The sequence below is a fragment of the Triticum urartu genome, chromosome 1, assembly GCF_003073215.2.
Source record: "Triticum urartu cultivar G1812 chromosome 1, Tu2.1, whole genome shotgun sequence".
In the NCBI taxonomy this organism is placed as follows: Eukaryota; Viridiplantae; Streptophyta; class Magnoliopsida; order Poales; family Poaceae; genus Triticum; species Triticum urartu.
In genome coordinates, this window is record NC_053022.1 from 283,866,527 (window position 1) to 283,885,086 (window position 18,560).

The following is an 18,560-nucleotide window of genomic DNA, read 5'->3' on the forward strand; positions in this document are numbered from 1 at the left end:
GATGGTTTCGGTAGGGAACGTGCCACCTTTGGGGACGAAACGATATCCATTGCCTCTTATTGCTTTCAATTTTTTTCTAGTGTCAACATAGAACAACAGAAGTGTTGTATTTAATTTTGGAATTTTTTGGGGTTCGTTTGGACATTTTTTATACATTAACTTGGTTTTCCAGGCATTTCAGGTGCATAATTCAAATTTGAACTACATGCACATGCTCCAGTGCATATAAATTGGTTGAAAAAACAAATTTCTGTCCTCCGATGCATGCTTAGGTCCCATGCAAGAAATGGGAATGAATTTCAAACACTCTGCCATCGTCACTCGGGCGCAAACATTGAGATACTTGGTTTTAAAATTCTAGTAAATCCAAAACTCGTCTGAAATTCATGAAACTTGGCATGCTATCATGGAGCGGCATCGACATGCCGTGGTAAAAAAATTCTCCCATTTGGGGCAGGTTTGGGTATAAGCTTCTCACAAACCAGAGCTTCTCACAACAAGCGGGATGGTTTCGGTAGGGAACGTGCCACCTTTGGGGACGAAACGATATCCGTTGCCTCTTTTTGCTTTCAAAAATTTTCTAGTGTCAACATAGAACAACAAGAGTGTTGTGTTTAATTTTGGAATTTTTCGAGGTTCGCTTGGACATTTTTATGCATTAACTTGGTTTTGTAGGCATTTCAGGTGCATAATTCAAATTTGAACTACATGCACATGCTTCAGTGCATATAAGCTGGTTGAAAAATCAAATATGTGTCCTTAGGTGCATGCTTAGGTCCCATGCAAGAAATGGGAATGAATTTCAAACACCCTGCCACCGTCACTCGACCGTAAACATTGAGATACTTGGTTTTTAAATTCTACTAAATCCAAAACTCTTCTAAAATTCATGAAACTTGGCATGCTATCATGGAGCGGCATCAACATACTGTGGTAAAATTTTTGTCCCATTTGGGGCAGGTTTGGGTATAAGCTTCTCACAAACCAGAGCTTCTCACAACAAGTGTAATGGTTTCGATAGGGAACGTGCCACCTTTGGGGACAAAACGATATCCGTTGCCTCTTTTTTCTTTCAAAAAATTTCTAGTGTCAACAAAGAACAACAGGAGTGTTCTGTTTAATTTTGGAATTTTTAGGGGTTCGCTTGGACATTTTTATACATTAACTGGGTTGTCTAGGCATTTTATGTTCGTAATTCAAATTTGAACTACATGCACATGCTCGAGTGCATATAAATTGGTTGAAAAATCAAATATGTGTCCTTCGGTGCATGCTTAGGTCCCATGCAAGAAATGGGAATGAATTTCAAACACCAGGGCACTCTTGATTGCCGACAAAACGTTGAGATACTTTGTTTTTAAATTCTAGTAAATCCAAAACTCGTTTGAAATTCATGAAACTTGGCATGCTATAACAGAATGGCACTCGACATGCTGTGGTATTTTTCGTGTCCATTTTGAGAAAAGGCGCACTCGAATAACATCTAACAAAGGCATTTTGAAACAAATAGCTAGCACTGTAACATCTCAAACGTTTTGTATAATTTAAATTGTGTGCATTCTATTAACCATTCACGTGATGCCACGCCTCACTCTTTTAATGGTTAGGAGGTGTCATGCGGATAGGTGCTTGAGTGCTTGACTAAACGGGAGGCGTGTGAGTTGTACTCCAATGCGGAGGCTCACCGGGAAGCGAGCCCTTTGAATTCCATGGCCGCCCGCCTTGCTCGCATCCTCTCCATTAATGGCGCCCAAGCCATTGTTTAATACGGTTTTTAAATATAAAACATTCATCGCAAACATTTCAGTTAGAACACCCGTATGCAAAACCGACAACTTTCCCAGGAAGCCAAGGTAAAATGTGCCTAGCAGGATTTGTGCAGCTCTTGATCGCAAACGTTTTAGATAGAACACCTGTATGCAAAGTGAGAGCTATGGTCTTCCCCCTTAAATCGAGGGAAAATTCACAGCGCGGGATTTGTGCATCCCTTCAACGCAAACCGTTGTTTTTGATGACCCATGTGCAACCATGTACAAACAATTTGGTAAGATTTTCATTTATCATATTGGGTATGTTGCCATTTGTCAAACTGGAAAGATTGAAATTTGTTGATCTAGTAACATTGCCATTTGTCAATCCTTGTAACACTATGATTTGTCAAAATATGCAGCTAAAAATCACTAGCACTATCTAATTTTTGCAACTAAAATTCAGTAATTAAGCATAGATTTCATTCGTAGATTAAGCACTCGTTCTTAATTTATACAAACAGTTCAACTCGACAGCTGAACCGACCAAACCTTTCCCTACTTGTTGCAAACCACGTACTGAAATAGCTAGTTCAACTATAAATACTAGCTAATTTTAAGTACGTTGTACAGTTCCACCACACATCTATAGTCAGATGAACTGAACAAAATAGCCCCTAAATACTACTACTACGTAGCGTCTTTGTGCTACTTCCAGCAGCCTCTCCTCTGCCGAGCGCACTTAGTAAGAGGCAGAGGAGGAGGAGGAGCCTACTGATGAGCTGGACAAATGCAACATGATGCCTGCCTCTGCTGCACGTTCAGCGACGCTCGCCAGCTCGAACGCCCACTGCCACTCCAGACAATCCCTCTCGAAGAGGCCGGACTGCTCGTAGATCTCCTGATTCCTCGCCTCTGCGTCGGTGTGTGTTGCGGCCACGACAGCGGTAAGGCTCTTTGCGTGCTCGACGAGATGCTCCTCCTCCTCCCGTAGGAACTAGATGTAGCGCGCAAGGTCGTTGACGCACATGCGGGCCTCCACCTCCGCCTCTCTCCTTCGGGAGGCGGTGGCGGAGCGGGTGATGATCCCGGCGGTTGATGGTGGGCTGGCGGCCACGACGGTGGACAATGGGGTAGCGGCCACGAAGGCCACCTCCTGCCTTCGGGCCGCGGTGGTGGAGCGGGTGATGGCCGGCAGTGGGCTGGCGGCCACAACGGCCACCTCCCGCCTTCGGGCCATAGTGGCGGAGTGGGCGATGGCCCTGGATTTCGACGGTGGTGTGGCGGCAACGGCGGGCAACAGCTGCCGACGGGCAGCGGCGGCAGAGCGTGTGGTGGGTTGTAACACCCCGGATGTAACTTGCCATATTTGTAACTCTGACTCTTGCCATTTTCGGCTTTTAAGTTATGAGATTCCCTTCGTGGTTGGGTTTTTGCCTTCATTTTGCATTTTGTTCATTTCATGCATTTCATATCATGTCATCATGTGCATCGCATTTGCATACGTGTTCGTCTCATGCATCCGAGCATTTTCCCCGTTGTCCGTTTTGCAATCCGACACTCCTACGTGCACCGGTGCACCCCTCTTGTATCTTTTCGTGAGCGGGTGTTAAACATTCTCGAAATGGACTGAGATTTGCCAAGTGGCCTTGGTACACCACCGATAGACCGCCTGTCAAATTTCGTTCCATTTGGAGTCCGTTTGATGCTCCAACGGTTAACCGGGTAACCGTGAAGGCCCCTTGTGTGTTTTAGCCCAACATCCCTCCAAGATGGCCCAAAAACCCATCCAAACCACTTCCATTTCCTCCGTCGTCAGATCACGATCATGTGGGCGAAAACTACACCCCATTTGGACACTCCAAACTCCCCCTACCTATAAATATGTGACCCTCCCCCGAAATTCGGGTCGAAACCCTAGTCTCCCCCTTCCTCCGCGCGCCGGACACGTCCGCCCTCGTCCCCTCGTCCAACCTCGTGCCGCCACGTCACCGCGCCGCAGCCCACCGCCGCGCGGGCCTGCCAGCCTGAGGCCGGCCCTCCCGGCCCGCGGGCAACCACCGCCGCCCGAGCGTGCGCTCCCGTGCCTCCCTCCACCGCCGTCATCCTCGCCTCCAGCGCCGAGCGCCGCCTCCCCTCCGACCCAGCCGCTCTGGCCGCACCAACCGCTCGCCGGCCGCCGCCGGCCGCCGTCTTCCGCCCGCCCGGCTCCGTCGCCGTCCACTCCGGCTCCGATGACCCTGTGCCAGATCCGGCCACCTCCCGACGCTCCGACCACCTCGTCACCTCCGGCCGCCGTCCCCGACGAACTCCGGCCAAGATCCGGCCGCCTCGGTCTGCGGGCCACTGGAACCCTAGATCCAGAATTCGGAGGTCGTTTTTCCACCAAGTCTTTTTCCCTGCAACTTTTTAATGCTCTGTTCATTGCCACATATCTCCATGACTGTGGCCCCGTTTCATGCATATGATATATCAAAATGTTGATTGTGAGATGCTATTCATTTCATTACATTGTGGCATGCTTGTTTGAGTTCATATTGATGCCCAAAGCATTGATGCAAGAGTGCTATAAATGTTTACTGCTGCTACTTATCAGATTATGATGATTTGTCATTTTTGTCACATTTGATGTGTGCTTCATATGAGCATGAGCTCTACATGAGTTTTGAACTATGTCATGCCATCTTTACAGAGGTGCTTGTCTTGCATTTTTTTATGTATGTGGTGACTAGAACAAGCATGCAAAGTAGCCTTCGTGATGTTGCTGTTATCGGAGACTTAGGATTTTGCTAAGTCCTTTTCCTGCTGTTATTTTGATGATATGTAAACATGATTCTACAATGATATCCATGCTTATTTTGAGATGCTTCAGTAAGGATGTTTTGAACATATGGTTATGCTCTATCCATCCATGCCCCTGTTTGCAATTATGGAGTGCCCTAGCATGTCTTGTTCTTGCTCTACTTTTGCTATAAAATGTTCCTAGTAGATTGTTTACATGTTAATCAATTTTGCCATGGTTGTTGCTAGTTATCCATGCATGCTATGAACTTGCTCTTGCCATGGTTACCTTCATGAAGATGTCATCTTGCTGTTGGTATTCTTGTTTTGTCATGCAAGGCTTTGTGATGAGTGGTTTGAGCTCGCAAAGATGCCTTCATAATTCTGTTTATGCCATGCTCTGTTTTCTGCTAAGTCTGAAACTATTAATAAAACTTGCTATGTTTACATGGGTGCCATCATATCTTCTGTGCCTTTTTGGCTCATGTTCAGTAAGGGATTTTTGATCTATGATTTTAGTAGGATCATTTCATGCCTTTGTTTGCTATGATTTGTTCCTGTAGCATGTTGTTTTCCTGCTCTAAACATGGATTCCTGATGTTATTTCTGGCATGTTAGTATTTTCACTAAGTCTGTGAAGCTGATATCTTTTGCACTTTTGCCATGCTTGTTTGAACCTGTTCTAGTGTGATTTAGCTGTAGCTCAGTGTTCATCTTTTGTCAAGCATCTTGAGTAGATCACTGACATATGCTTTGTTGCTATGTTGGAGTGCAGTAGCTTAATTTCTTGTTGCATGCTAAGTAGCATTGTGCTGTTAATTGCAGAACTGTGCCATTCTTGTTTTGCTTGCCATTTGCAAACCGTGCATCCGTTTCCGGTGATCTTTATATCGATTTCTACCGAAATCATCTCATCTTTCCAGCGGCACACTTGGTTTGTCAAGTTGATGCCTTGATCATTATTTCCCTTCCAGAGCACGCAAATGCATTGCATATCACATCTCGCATATCATGCCATGTTTTGCATCATGTTGCTTGTGCATTGCACCGTGATTGATTGTTGGTCCTTTGCTTGTGTTCTTGATTTGGGTAGAGCCGGGAGACAAGTACGTGACCGAGGAACCTGTTGAGAATGCTTACGAGGATCAAGCTTTCGACAACTCTGAGTACTTTGCAGGCAAGATGACCATACCGTCGAAATCACTTCTATCTTTGCTTGCTAGTTGTTCGCTCTCTTGCTATGCCGCGCTACCTACCACTTGCTATATCATACCTCCCACATTGCCATGTCAAGCCTCTAACCCACCTTTCCTAGCAAACCGTTGTTTGGCTATGTTACTGCTTTGCTCAGCCCCTCTTATAGCGTTGCTAGTTGCAGGTGAAGATGAAGTTTGTTCCATGTTGGAACATGGATATGTTGGGATATCATTATTATCTCTTATTGACTTTAATGCATCTATATACTTGGTAAAGGGTGGAAGGCTCGGCCTTATGCCTGGTGTTTTGTTCCACTCTTGCCGCCTTAGTTTCCGTCACACAGGTGTTATGTTCCTTGATTTTGCGTTCCTTATGCGGTTGGGTGTTATGGGAACACCTTGACAGTTCACCTTGAATAAAACTCCTCCAGCAAGGCCCAACCTTGGTTTTACCATTTTCCACCTAAGCCTTTTCCCTTGGGTTCCACGGACTCAAGGGTCATCTTTATTTTAAACCCCCGGGCCAGTGCTCCTCTAAGTGTTGGTCCAACCCGTCAGCCGCAGGTAGCCACCAGGGGCAACTCTGGGTTGGCCTACCGGATGTTTGGACAATCCGGTGTGCCCTGAGAACGAGATATGTGCAGCTCCTATCGGGATTTGTCGGCACATTCGGGCGGCTTTGCTGGTCTTATTTTACCATTGTCAAAATGTCTTGTAACCGGGATTCCGAGTCTGATCGGGTCTTCTTGGGACAAGGAATATCCTTCGTTGACCGTGAGAGCTTGTGATGGGCTAAGTTGGGACACCCTTGCAGGGTTTTGAACTTTTGAAAGCCGTGCCCGCGGTTATGGGAAGATGGGAATTTGTTAATATCCGGTTGTAGAAAACTTGACACTTAACTTAATTAAAATGAATCAACCGCGTGTGTAGTCGTGATGGTGTCTTTTCGGCGAAGTCCGGGAAGAGAACACGGTCTTGTGTTATGCTTGAACGTAAGTAGCTTCAGGATCACTTCTTGGTCACTCTTCTTGCGTGTTTAACAACTCTAAAATTGTGTTTAGCGCAGAATAGTACCAAATTCATAATATGCAGATGGGGATTTTCTGGACTTGTTGCTTGTTGTTCTGGCCTCATTTAAACTTGCCTAGATAGGTAGTTTTATTATACTTCACTTCTTGCCATGTTTAACAACATTTAATATTGTTGCGTACATAATCGAGAGAGAACTAAATAAGTCATGTGGTGTTTCGTTAATATGGAACTCGTTGCATATCGAGCTCCACTTAATTTGTAGTATTGTTTGTTGCACTTTACCATGCCATGCCTCTTTAAACCGGACATGCATCATACTTGGTTGTGCATCATGCCATGTTTATGTGATGGTTGTTTACTATGCTGCTTGCTTCTTTCCGGGTTGCTTCCCTCGTTAGCTTCGGTTTCGTTTCGGAGTTGTGAGGATTCATTCGACTACGTCTGTTTGTCTTGTTCATGGACTCGTTCTTCATCCTTGCGGGATCTCAGGCAAGATGACCATACCCTCGAAATCACTTCTATCTTTGCTTTCTAGTTGTTCGCTGTAACGTTATGTCGTGCTACCTACCACTTGTTATATAATGCCTCCCATATTGCCATGTCAAGCCTCTAACCCACATTCCTAGCAAACCGTTGTATGGCTAAGTTACCGCTTTGCTCAGCCCCTCTTATAGCGTTGCTAGTTGTAGGTGAAGTTGAAGTTTGTTCCATGTTGGAACATGGATATGTTGGGATATCACCATATCTCTTATTTAATTAATGCATCTATATACTTGGTAAAGGGTGGAAGGCTCGGCCTTATGCATGGTGTTTTGTTCCACTCTTGTCACCCTAGTTTCTGTCATACCGGTGTTATGTTCCTTGATTTTGCGTTCCTTACGCGGTTGGGTGTTATGGGAACCCCTTGACAGTTCGCTTTGAATAAAACTCCTCCAGCAAGGCCCAACCTTGGTTTTACATTTGCCTAACAACCTATAGCTTTCCCTTGGGAGTAATTAACCCGAGGGTCATCTTTATTTTAACCCCCCCGGGCCAGTGCTTCTCTAAGTGTTGGTCCGAACTGGGCGATGTCCGGTGCCCCCTAGGCAACCAGGCTCTATGCCAACCCGACGTCTTGCCCATCCGGTGTGCCCTAAGAACGAGATATGTGCAACTCCTATCGGGATTTGTCAGCACATTCGGGCGGCTTTGCTGGTCTTGTTTTACCATTGTCCAAATGTCTTGTAACCGGGATTCCAAGCCTGATCGGGTCTTCCTGGGAGAAGGAATATCCTTCGTTGACCGTGAGAGCTTGTGATGGGCTAAGTTGGGACACCCCTGCAGGGTATAAACTTTCGAGAGCCGTGCCCACGGTTATGTGGCAGATGGGAATTTGTTAATGTCCGGTTGTAGATAACTTGACACTTGACTTAATTTTAAAATGCATCAACCGCGTGTGTAGCCATGATGGTCTCTTTCCAGGGGAGTCCGGTAAGTGAACACGGTCATGTGTTATGCTTGAACGTAAGTAGTTTCAGGATCACTTCTTGATCACTTCTAGCTTCTCGACCGTTGCGTTGCTTCTCTTCTCGCTCTTATTTGCGTATGTTAGCCACCATATATGCTAGTGCTTGCTGCAGATCCACCTTTACTACCTTCTCTTACCCATAAGCTTAAATAGTCTTGATCTTGCAGGTGTGAGATTGTTGAGTCCTCGTGACTCACAGATACTTCCAAATAGATGCAGGTGCCGATGATGCCAGTGCAGGGGACGCTACCGAACTCAAGTTGGAGTTCGACGAAGACTTGGGTCGCTATTATGTTTCCTTTCCTGATGATCAGTAGTGGAGCCCAGTTGGGACGATCTGGGATCTAGCATTTGGGGTGGTCTTTATTTATTTTGGTTCCATAGTCGGACCTTTGTTTGTACTTTGGATGATGTATGGATTATTTATGTATTGTGTGAAGTGGCGATTGTAAGCCGACTCTTTATCCCTTTCTTATTCAGTACATGGGATGTGTAAAGATTACCCCTCTTGTAACAGACCTACCATGCGGCTATGCCTCTAAGTCGTGCCCCGACACGTGGGAGATATAGCCGCATTATGGGTGTTACAAGTTGGTATCAGATCCTTCCCCGACTTAGGAGCCCCCTGCTTGATCGAATCGCTGATGTTGTTGTGTCTAGAACAAAATTTTTTGAGTCTTAGGATTATATATATCGGAGAGTAGGATTCTTTTTACTCCTCAGTCCCTTCGTCGCTCTGGTGAGGCCTCCTGACGTAGAAGTTTTGACTCTTCTCTCCTTAAATTTCACGAAAAAAAATTAGGATCACGCGGGTATCTTGGAATCGTTCTGATGGTTTTGTGACGAGAACATTGTTCTTGGTGCCTCCTGACATTTAGGGGTTGTGGCAGTGTCCCGGGGAGTTAAGCTCCGAGGTGTTATCATCACAATTTTATCGTTGCAGTTCTGGAATACCTAAGTTCGCCGACATTGTAAATCTCTTTTATGAAGTTGTTGGTGAGATAACCTCGACGCCACCCCGTACTGGGGTGGGAGTTCGGGAGTATTGCCACAACTCGTATAACGGATGCTTTTCAAAGGTTGAGGTACATGATTTGCGAAGGTTTCTTGGTTATGTGTTGAAGGATGGATAGAGCTGGATGTAGGAATTGCTAGTTTTGGGTGAGATATTATGCTTCCCTTGTATCCCCAACACCTGATTGCATAACCAAAAAGTTTCTGGAGTTTTATAGGCGGGAATTCAAGTAGCTCTAGTATTTCTTCCCGCATATATTTGGTTTGTGATTGGGTAATCCTTACCACTTATTTGTTCATATCCGTACCTTGTTGCTTTATTCATCTACCTTTATCTAAATGGCTTCTCAACCTTAATGGAAGTGTGATGATTTACTTTGGAATTCATTCGTTCATCCTTGTTCGAATGTTAAGACTTTATGTTGAAATTTCGATCCATTGATTCAGCTTGAATATCTATTTTTCAAGATGCTAATGGATGTCAACCTCTTCAGGATGGCTCCTCCAACGCGTCAGAATCCGCCACCACCTCCACCTCCGGAGGCATGGCAAGCTGTCATGGCAGCCACCAATGCCAATACTTAGATGCTTTGGCAACTCTTGCAAGAGCGCAACCAATAGCAAGGAAACCAAGGAAATCAAGGCCAAGGCAACAATTAGCCTCAGTTTGCTACCCTCAACCAGTTCCTCGCAAACCAGCCGAAGTCCTTTAGCAACTGTGTCGAGGCCACAGACGCCGACGATTGGCTCGTGGACATTTGCAAACATTTTGAATGTAGCAATGTCAGACCTGAGGACTTTGTCAAGTTTGCTTCGTTTCAACTCAAGGATCAAGCTGTTGAGTGGTATCAACAATACAAAGATTCCAGAGGAGGTCGTGTGATTACCTGGAATGATTTCCGCCGAGACTTCAAAGCTCATCACATCCTACCAAGTGTTGCTAAGAGCAAGTGTGAGGAGTTCTGCAATCTCAAGCAAGGCAATATGTCTGTGTATCAATACAATATCCAGTTTCAGAAACTTGCTCGCTTCGCTGAACAAGACGTTCCTGATGAAAAGAGTATAATTTATCAATTCAAAGGTGGCCTCAGAGAAGATCTGCAATTAGCTCTCGTGCTTCTTGAACCGACTGAGTTTGATCAATTCTACAACTTGGGACTAAAGCAAGAAGCTGCTCACCTCAAGTGTGAGGCATCTAAGAAGAGAGTCAGGGATGCAGTTCAATCTTATTCTTCATCACAAGTGGCAGCTAAGCAACAGAAGTTCTGGTTGCCTCCTCCTCCTCCGTTTCGTCAGCCTTATCAGCAGAAGAACAAAGGTGACAATGGATCTTCCCACCCACCCAACCTAGGCTATCAGAACAAAGCTCAGTCCCATACTCCAAGGTCAAGTGCTCCTTATCACCGTCCGCTCTCAGAGGTTACTTGCAACAAGTGTCAGCAGAAAGGGCACTATGCAAAGAAGTGTTTCAACCAAAGACGCCTTCTGCCTCCTCCTCCTGTGAGATCTTCCAGCAATCCAGTGGTCAAGCATAATTCCAAGTTTGCAAAGGTCAACATGATGAACGCGGCTCAGGCAGAGGATTCTTCAGAGGTGATCATGGGTAATCTTCCAGTCAATGACTTTCCTGCTAAAGTTCTTTTTGACACTGGTGCATCGCTTAGTTTGATATCAACACCATTTGCATCTAAGCATGAGTTGGCTTTCCAAGTTTTTCCTAGACCGTTATCAGTTGTCTCTCTGGGTAAATGCATGAACGCAAACTCCATGGTTTCGGATGTTTCTATCCAGATGGGTGACTATAAATTTCTGTCTTCTCCAATTGTTCTTGGTGATTCGGATATTGATCTAATTCTCGGCATGGACTGGCTTTCTAAGCACAAGGCTCCGCTTGATTGTGTTGCCAGGCAGATTCAATTTACACACTCTTCCGAGGATGTGATCATCTATGCCGCTCGTGATGATACCATTCGACTATTTTCTCTCAATGAGAAGGGCGAGCTGAATGCCATCTCTTAGATTCCAGTCGTTTGTGAATATCAAGACGTCTTTCCAGAAGAGCTTCCGGGAATGCCTCCTCACCGGCCAGTTGAATTCGTTATCGATCTTGAGCCTGGCACAGAACCTGTTTGCAAACGTCCTTACAAGCTTGGACCAGAGAAGTTGAAGGAGTTGAAGAAACAACTCGATGAACAAGAGCGCATGGGTCTGATCAGACCGAGTTCATCTCCATGGGGTTGTGGTGTTCTTTTTGTCAAGAAGAAGGATGGAACGGAACGACTCTGTGTCGACTACTGTCCATTGAACGAGAAGACAATAAAGAACAAGTATCCACTTCCCAACATCAATGAGCTTTTCAAGCAACTTAAGGGTGCCAAAGTATTCTCCAAGCTTGACCTCCGTATGGGTTATCATCAGATTCGCATTCGTGAACAAGATATCCCCAAGACAGCATTCAGAACAAGCTATGGTTCTTATGAATATACTGTCATGTCTTTCGGCATTGTCAATGCTCCTCCAACGTTCTCTCGCATGATGAACTTCATCTTCAACCCTTACACAAATGATTTCGTCCTGGTATATCTCGATGATATCTTGGTCTTTTCCAAGAATAAGGAGGATCATTCCAAGCATTTGAGATTGGTACTCGACAAACTCAGAGAGCATCAATTCTATGCGAAGTTTTCCAAGTGTGAGTTCTGGCTTGACGAAGTTCTTTACCTTGGTCATATCATCTCCGCCAAAGGCATCACTGTTAATCCTGAGAAGGTGTCTGCAATTGTGAATTGGGAGCCTCCACAGAATGTCAAGCAGCTCCGCAGTTTTCTTGGGCTTGCAAGCTATTGTCGAAGCTTCACTGAGAATTTCTCTAAGATTGCGAAGCCTATTTCCAACCTCCTCCAGAAGCATGTCAAGTATGTATGGACGCCTGAATGTGACGTTGCTTTCAACACCCTCAAAGAGAAGTTAGTCACAGCTCCTATCTTGACTCCTCCTAATGAATCCAAGCCATTTGAAGTTTTCTGTGATGCCTCCCTGCAAGGTCTCGGTGTTGCATTAATGCAAGAGAAGAAAGTTGTGGCCTATACCTCTCGTCAGTTGAAGCCCAAAGAAAGGAACTACCCCACTCACGACCTAGAGTTGGCAGCAGTTGTCCATGCATTATTAACGGGGAGACATCTCTTGTTGGGAAGGAAAGTGGACATCTTCACTGATCATAAGAGCCTCAAGTACATCTTCACTCAGCCCAACCTCAACCTCAGGCAGACTCGTTGGGTTAAAATGATTCAAGAATACAATCTGAGTATTGAATATACTCCAGGCAAGGCCAATGTCATTGCAGATGCTTTGAGCAGGAAGGCTTACTGCAACAGCCTAATTCTCAAGCCCTTTCAACCAGACCTTTGTGAAGCTTTCCGCAAACTGAACCTCGAAGTTGTTCCTCAAGGCTTTCTTGCCAACCTCCAAGTCTCTCCTACTTTGGAAGATCAAATTCGTAAGGCACAACTTCTTGATTCCATGGTGAAGAAGGTGAAAAATGGGATTGCCAAGAGCCAACCCAAATACAAGTGCTATCACATTGATGACAAAGACACTCTTTTCTTCGAGGACCGGATTGTGGTTGCTAAAAGTGATCTAAGGAAAGTCATTATGAACGGGGCACACAATTCCCTTCTATCCATTCATCCTAGAAGTACGAAGATGTACCATGACCTTAAGTAGTTGTATTGGTGGACTCGAATGAAGCGAGAAATTGCTCAATTCGTGAATGAATGTGATGTCTGCAGAAGGGTGAAAGCAGAACACCAACGGCCAGCTAGTCTCCTCCAACGTCTTGCTATTCCAGAATGGAAGTTTGACCATATTGAGATGGACTTTGTGACTAGATTTCCCAAGTCCAAGCGTGGAAATGATGCTATCTTCGTTGTCATCGACAAGCTTACTAAAGTGGCTCATTTCCTTCCAATCAAAGAATCTATCATAGCAGCTCAATTGGCAGAGCTATACACCTCCAGGATTGTCTCTTTGCACGGCATTCCACAATTGATATCTTTAGGTCATGGAAGCATTTTCACCTCCAAGTTCTGGGACTCCTTCCAGAAGGCTATGGGCACCAACATTCGCTTCAGCACAACCTTCCATCCTCAAACTAGTGGCCAAGTAGAGCGGGTCAATCAAATCCTTGAAGATATGCTCAGGGCTTGTGTCATTTCCTTTAGTATGAAGTGGGAAGATTGTCTTCCATATGTCGAGTTCCCCTACAACAACAGTTTCCAAGCAAGTTCAGGCAAGGCCCCATTCAAAATTCTCTATGGCAGAAAGTGTCATACTCCTCTCAATTGGTCAGAGACTAGTGAATGCCAACTTCTTGGCAATGACTTAATCACAGAAGCTGAAGAAATGTGCAAAGTCATCCGTGAAAATCTCAAAGCCACGCAATCGCGCCAGAAGAGTTACTATGATAGTAAACACCGTGACTTGACTTTAGATATTGGAGACCATGTCTACCTCTGCGTCTCTCCAATGAAAGGCACTCATCGCTTCGGTATCAAAGGGAAGCTTGCCCCTAGATATGTGGGTCCTTTCAAGATCATTGGTAAAAGAGGCGATCTCACCTATCAACTTGATCTTTTGTCCAACTTCGCAAATGTGCATGAAGTGTTTCACGTGTCACAGCTTCGCAAGTGCTTCAAGACTTCTGAACGCAAGACTCGCAACAAGTCAATCAAATTCCTGAAAGTGAAGTGGTCACACCATTCCGACCGAGAAGCCACCTGGGAATGCGAGGACCACCTCCGTTCCGAATATCCGGAGTTCTTTCAGTCCTAAATCTCGGGACAAGGTCCTTTTGTAGTGGTGGAGTGTTGTAACACCCCGGATGTAACTTGACATATTTTTAACTCCGACTCTTGCCATTTTCGGCTTTTAAGTTATGAGATTCCTTTCATGGTTGGGTTTATGCCTTCATTTTGCATTTTGTTCATGTCATGCATTTCATATCATGTCATCATGTGCATCGCATTTGCATACGTGTTCGTCTCATGCATCCGAGCATTTTCCCCGTTGTCCGTTTTGCAATCCGACACTCCTACGTGCACCGGCGCACCCCTCTTGTCTCTTTTCGTTACCGGGTGTTAAACATTCTCGGAATGGACCAAGATTTTCCAAGCCGCCTTGGTACACCATCGATAGACCGCCTGTCAAATTTCGTTCCATTTGGAGTCCGTTTGATGCTCCAACGGTTAACCGGGTAACCGCGAAGGCCTCTTGTGTGTTTCAGCCCAACACCCCTCCAAAACAGCCCAAAAACCCATCCAAACCACTTCCATGTCCTCTGTCGTCGGATCACGATTGTGTGGGTGAAAACTACACCCTATTTGGACACTCCAAACTCCCCCTACATATAAATATGTGATCCTCCCCCGAAATTCGGGTCGAAACCCTAGTCTCCCCCTTCCTCCGCGCGCCGGACACGTCCGCGCACACCCAACAGGGACGCCACGCGCACTACACCGCCGGAGACTGAGCCGCTGCTGTGATGTAGCCTCCCAGCTGGAGATGTCCTGTGATGACGGCGGAGTGGATGAGCGACGATGACGAACCGGTGCCATTGGCGATTGTGGGAGAAGCAGATGAGGTAAGCTATAGGGAGGGAGGGGAAAAAGCGACGCAGGACTCGCCGGCCGTGAGGGTTTATATAGCAGGCCGGTAAAGCATCGGGATTTTGGGCGATTTCACCGAGTCGGGCGGGAAGCTTGCGCGGGGACTTGCGAGGTTGCGCGGGAACGGGCTCACCGACGATTCATTAGCGCCACTTACAGCCACTGTTTGGCCAAAAGAACGCCCCCGTGCGCTGCGCAAGCTTGCGTTGTAAGCCATCTGCGGCAATGGGGTGACAAGACGTGCGAGAGGAGGACGAAAGGACATGTACACATACGGTTAATACAAAAAAACGTTTACAATTTAATTACCTACTATACCCCTGTCCTGGTTTATAAGTAGGATTTAACTAATAAAATACGAATGCATGTAGCCAAAGATTATATCGTTGGATTCGTATTTGAATATAGTTTCCAGTTATACAATTTTTGTAACATGCATTAACACTTTTTTGGTTAAATTTAAGGTTATATACTAGCAAGCATTTGCCCGCAACACACACGGCTTATTCCATCACAAACAACTTGGATGGATCAACTGCATGCCACGTATCGCACACGCAACTCTAATTTGATTCATGCTTGATGTCTCCCTCATTGCTCGCATAGTTCGTCTTATTTGCCACGTATCACTGTGTCGGCCTCTGCTCGCGTCCCTCGGCAAGCTCTGCTCATTGTTAGGCACCACAACACCCTGTGCTCGCCATTAGGCGCCGCAGCGCGCTCTGCTCATGCCCGTCGGCGCGGTCGGCTTGTGGACAGCTTTTCCTTGCATGTTCAACTGCTATATGCATATATATATATGGTTGCTCATTGTTGAGGGCCCCATATCACTACAAAAAAAGACACATCCGTGACATTTTGGGCCGAACGAATTTTTTTTCTATCATACATATGACACTTCTATGACGATAATTGTGACAAAACCCGGTATCATCATAGATGTGGTGGGCTCCTACTTCTATGACAAAAAATCATGACAGAAAATGGGCTTTTTGTCCTGGGCGGGCCGGAGACGCAGCTGCATGACATTCTTTGGGCCGTCCATGACGGAAAAAACCATGGTAGAAGCGAGGGGGAGGAAAATTTCGGGGAGTTCCTGGTTACGGTGGGAGGTCGGGGGCCGAGCGATGCGCGTTTCTCTCGTACACGTATGCGTGTGTGTGCGAGGCGTTGGCTCTAACTGAACCCGAGCGAGGCGTTGGGCTCTAACTAAACCCGACCGATTGCACTATAGGCTACGCGTTACTGAACCCGAGCGATCGATTGATGGCTGTTAACTAAACCCAATCGAGCGATTCCTTCGCTACTGCTGCTAACTGAAGCCGATCGATGCTGCCTCTAGATGAACAGTGAGCGTTGTGGGGGGCGGTTTGGATGAACAGTTCCCGGTGGGGGTGGATGAACAGGACCGCGTGGTGTTGCCTCTGGATGAACAGCACCACGATCGATCGAGCCGGTTGGGGCTGGATGAACAGGACCCACTCCGTGGAGGGCAGGATGAACAGTAGACGGTGGAGGGCAGGATGAACAGTAGCCCGTGGAGAGGCTGGTTGAACAGTAGCCGGTGGAGTAGCGCGCGGTGGAGGCTGGATGAACAGGAGCCCGTGGATGAATAGTCACAGGTGGAGGCTGGAGGAGCTCGACGGTGGATGAACAGTAGCTCGTGGAGGCTGGAGGGGGTCGACGGTGGAGATGAACAGTATCCCGTGGAGTCCCGTTTTGCGGTACGCCACACCCCTCCCGATGAACAGGACCCCCGTTCCGACCGTAGCGCTCCAACACAAGTCCGTTTCATCCGTTTTGCGGTACGCCACACCCCTCCCGATCAATAGGACCCCCGTTTCGACCGTAGGAGGTCCGTTTCCTCCGTTTTGCGGTACGCCAAACCCCTCCCGATCAACAGGACCCCGTTCCGAATGTAGGAGGTCCGTTTCCTCCGTTGTGCGGTATGCCAGGCCTCGTTTCCATCACCTATTCTGTCCAACCCTCCCGATGAACATGACCACGCATTCCGTTCCGACCCAGCCGGTTGGCTCCCACGAGTTCCGTTGCCTCCCGATGAACATGACGCATTCTGTTGCCTCCCCATGAACACGACGCATTCCGTTGCCTCCCCATGAACACGACGCATTCCGTTGCCTCCCCATGAACACGACGACGACGTTGTTTCTCCGTTCCAACCCAGCCATGTACACGAGCCATCGCCGTACATATGCGCGAGTAGGCGTTCGAGACCCCGCCCGTATGTACACATACGTGGCCATATTTTCTTTCTTGCACCCTGGCCGTTGTACATACATGTACATGCTACGTGCGCGCCTCTACTACGACACGTGTGCGCGTCTACTACGACACGTGCGCGCCTCTACATCGACCAGTATGTACGTACACATTCGCAACCAGAATGACAACGCTACGTACGCTTCGACCAGGTGGGTCCCAACTGTCAGGCACTTCCTTGCCTGCGAAGATGTAGCTGGTGGGTCCCAACAGTTAGGGGGCAAATCATTTTTTTGCCCGGACGCACTTCCTTGCGTGCGAAGATGTAGCTGGTGGGTCCCAGCAGTCAGGGGGAAATGTTTTTTTGTGAAATACAGTGGCCCGTCCTGTGGGTCCCAGCTGTTAGGTGGAGGAATCATTATTTTCCGCGTAATAAGGAGGCACTTCCTTGCTGCGGCCGTGGACCCAGCTGTCAGCCTCTCCACGTAAAGTCCACGTCCGATCGTAGTCGTTACTTGACCATGTTGACCACGCCGCGCCGAGAGCACCGGGGCGGTGGACGATGGCGAGGCCTAGGAAGGGGACGACACGGAGGCAGGGAAGACTCGACAGTTGTTTCCCACACGAAGGGGAGTACGATTGTACGAGGGTTTACTGGTTCGTCTGCCGTCGCTGGAGAATAACAGCAGTTGTGGGTGAGTAGAGGGATGGCTAGGCCAGCGATGGGAGTACGGTCGGGCGGTGAGGCCTGCGCGGCAGCACAGCTGGCCGCGAGGAGGAGGGAGCAGGCAGTCCCGCCGGTGCTTGTTTGAGCGGCTGGAGCAGGATGAGCAGAGATTGAAGAAGCACGACGGCCGTTGGATGGACATCCAACAGTCAGTGCTCGTGCATCAACCTTTTTTTAGGAAATCCTCAAATCTGTGGAAAACAGCATACAGCCCATCTTCCATTATTTCTAATAATTTACAGCCCATTTGCTAATTTTTAAGGTTTTTTTGGAGCCCATATTCTTTTTGTTAGCATTACAGCCCATATTGTGGCAACGGTTAAAAAATTATACAAAATTTTGCATACTTTGGTGCGGTCCGAACTATTTTTAATCCCGAAATTTTGATTCACATTCAAACTGATTTAAAAAATAAATGTATATCAATATAAAATCCAACAAATTCTCCACACATAAAAATTAATGTAATTTAAAATCTTGGAATGAAAAAAAAGATATTTGAAACTAATTTCCGGTTTGATGTGTTTTAAAAATGTACAACCCATTTCTCATTACTGATGGGCCATTTTCTCGGCCAGCCGAATGAAAGCTCTCCTCGTCTTGAAAGTTTGCAGCCCAACAGGCCTGAGAAAGCGACTTACTTGGCAAATCACAAAAAAACTGTGTTGTGGC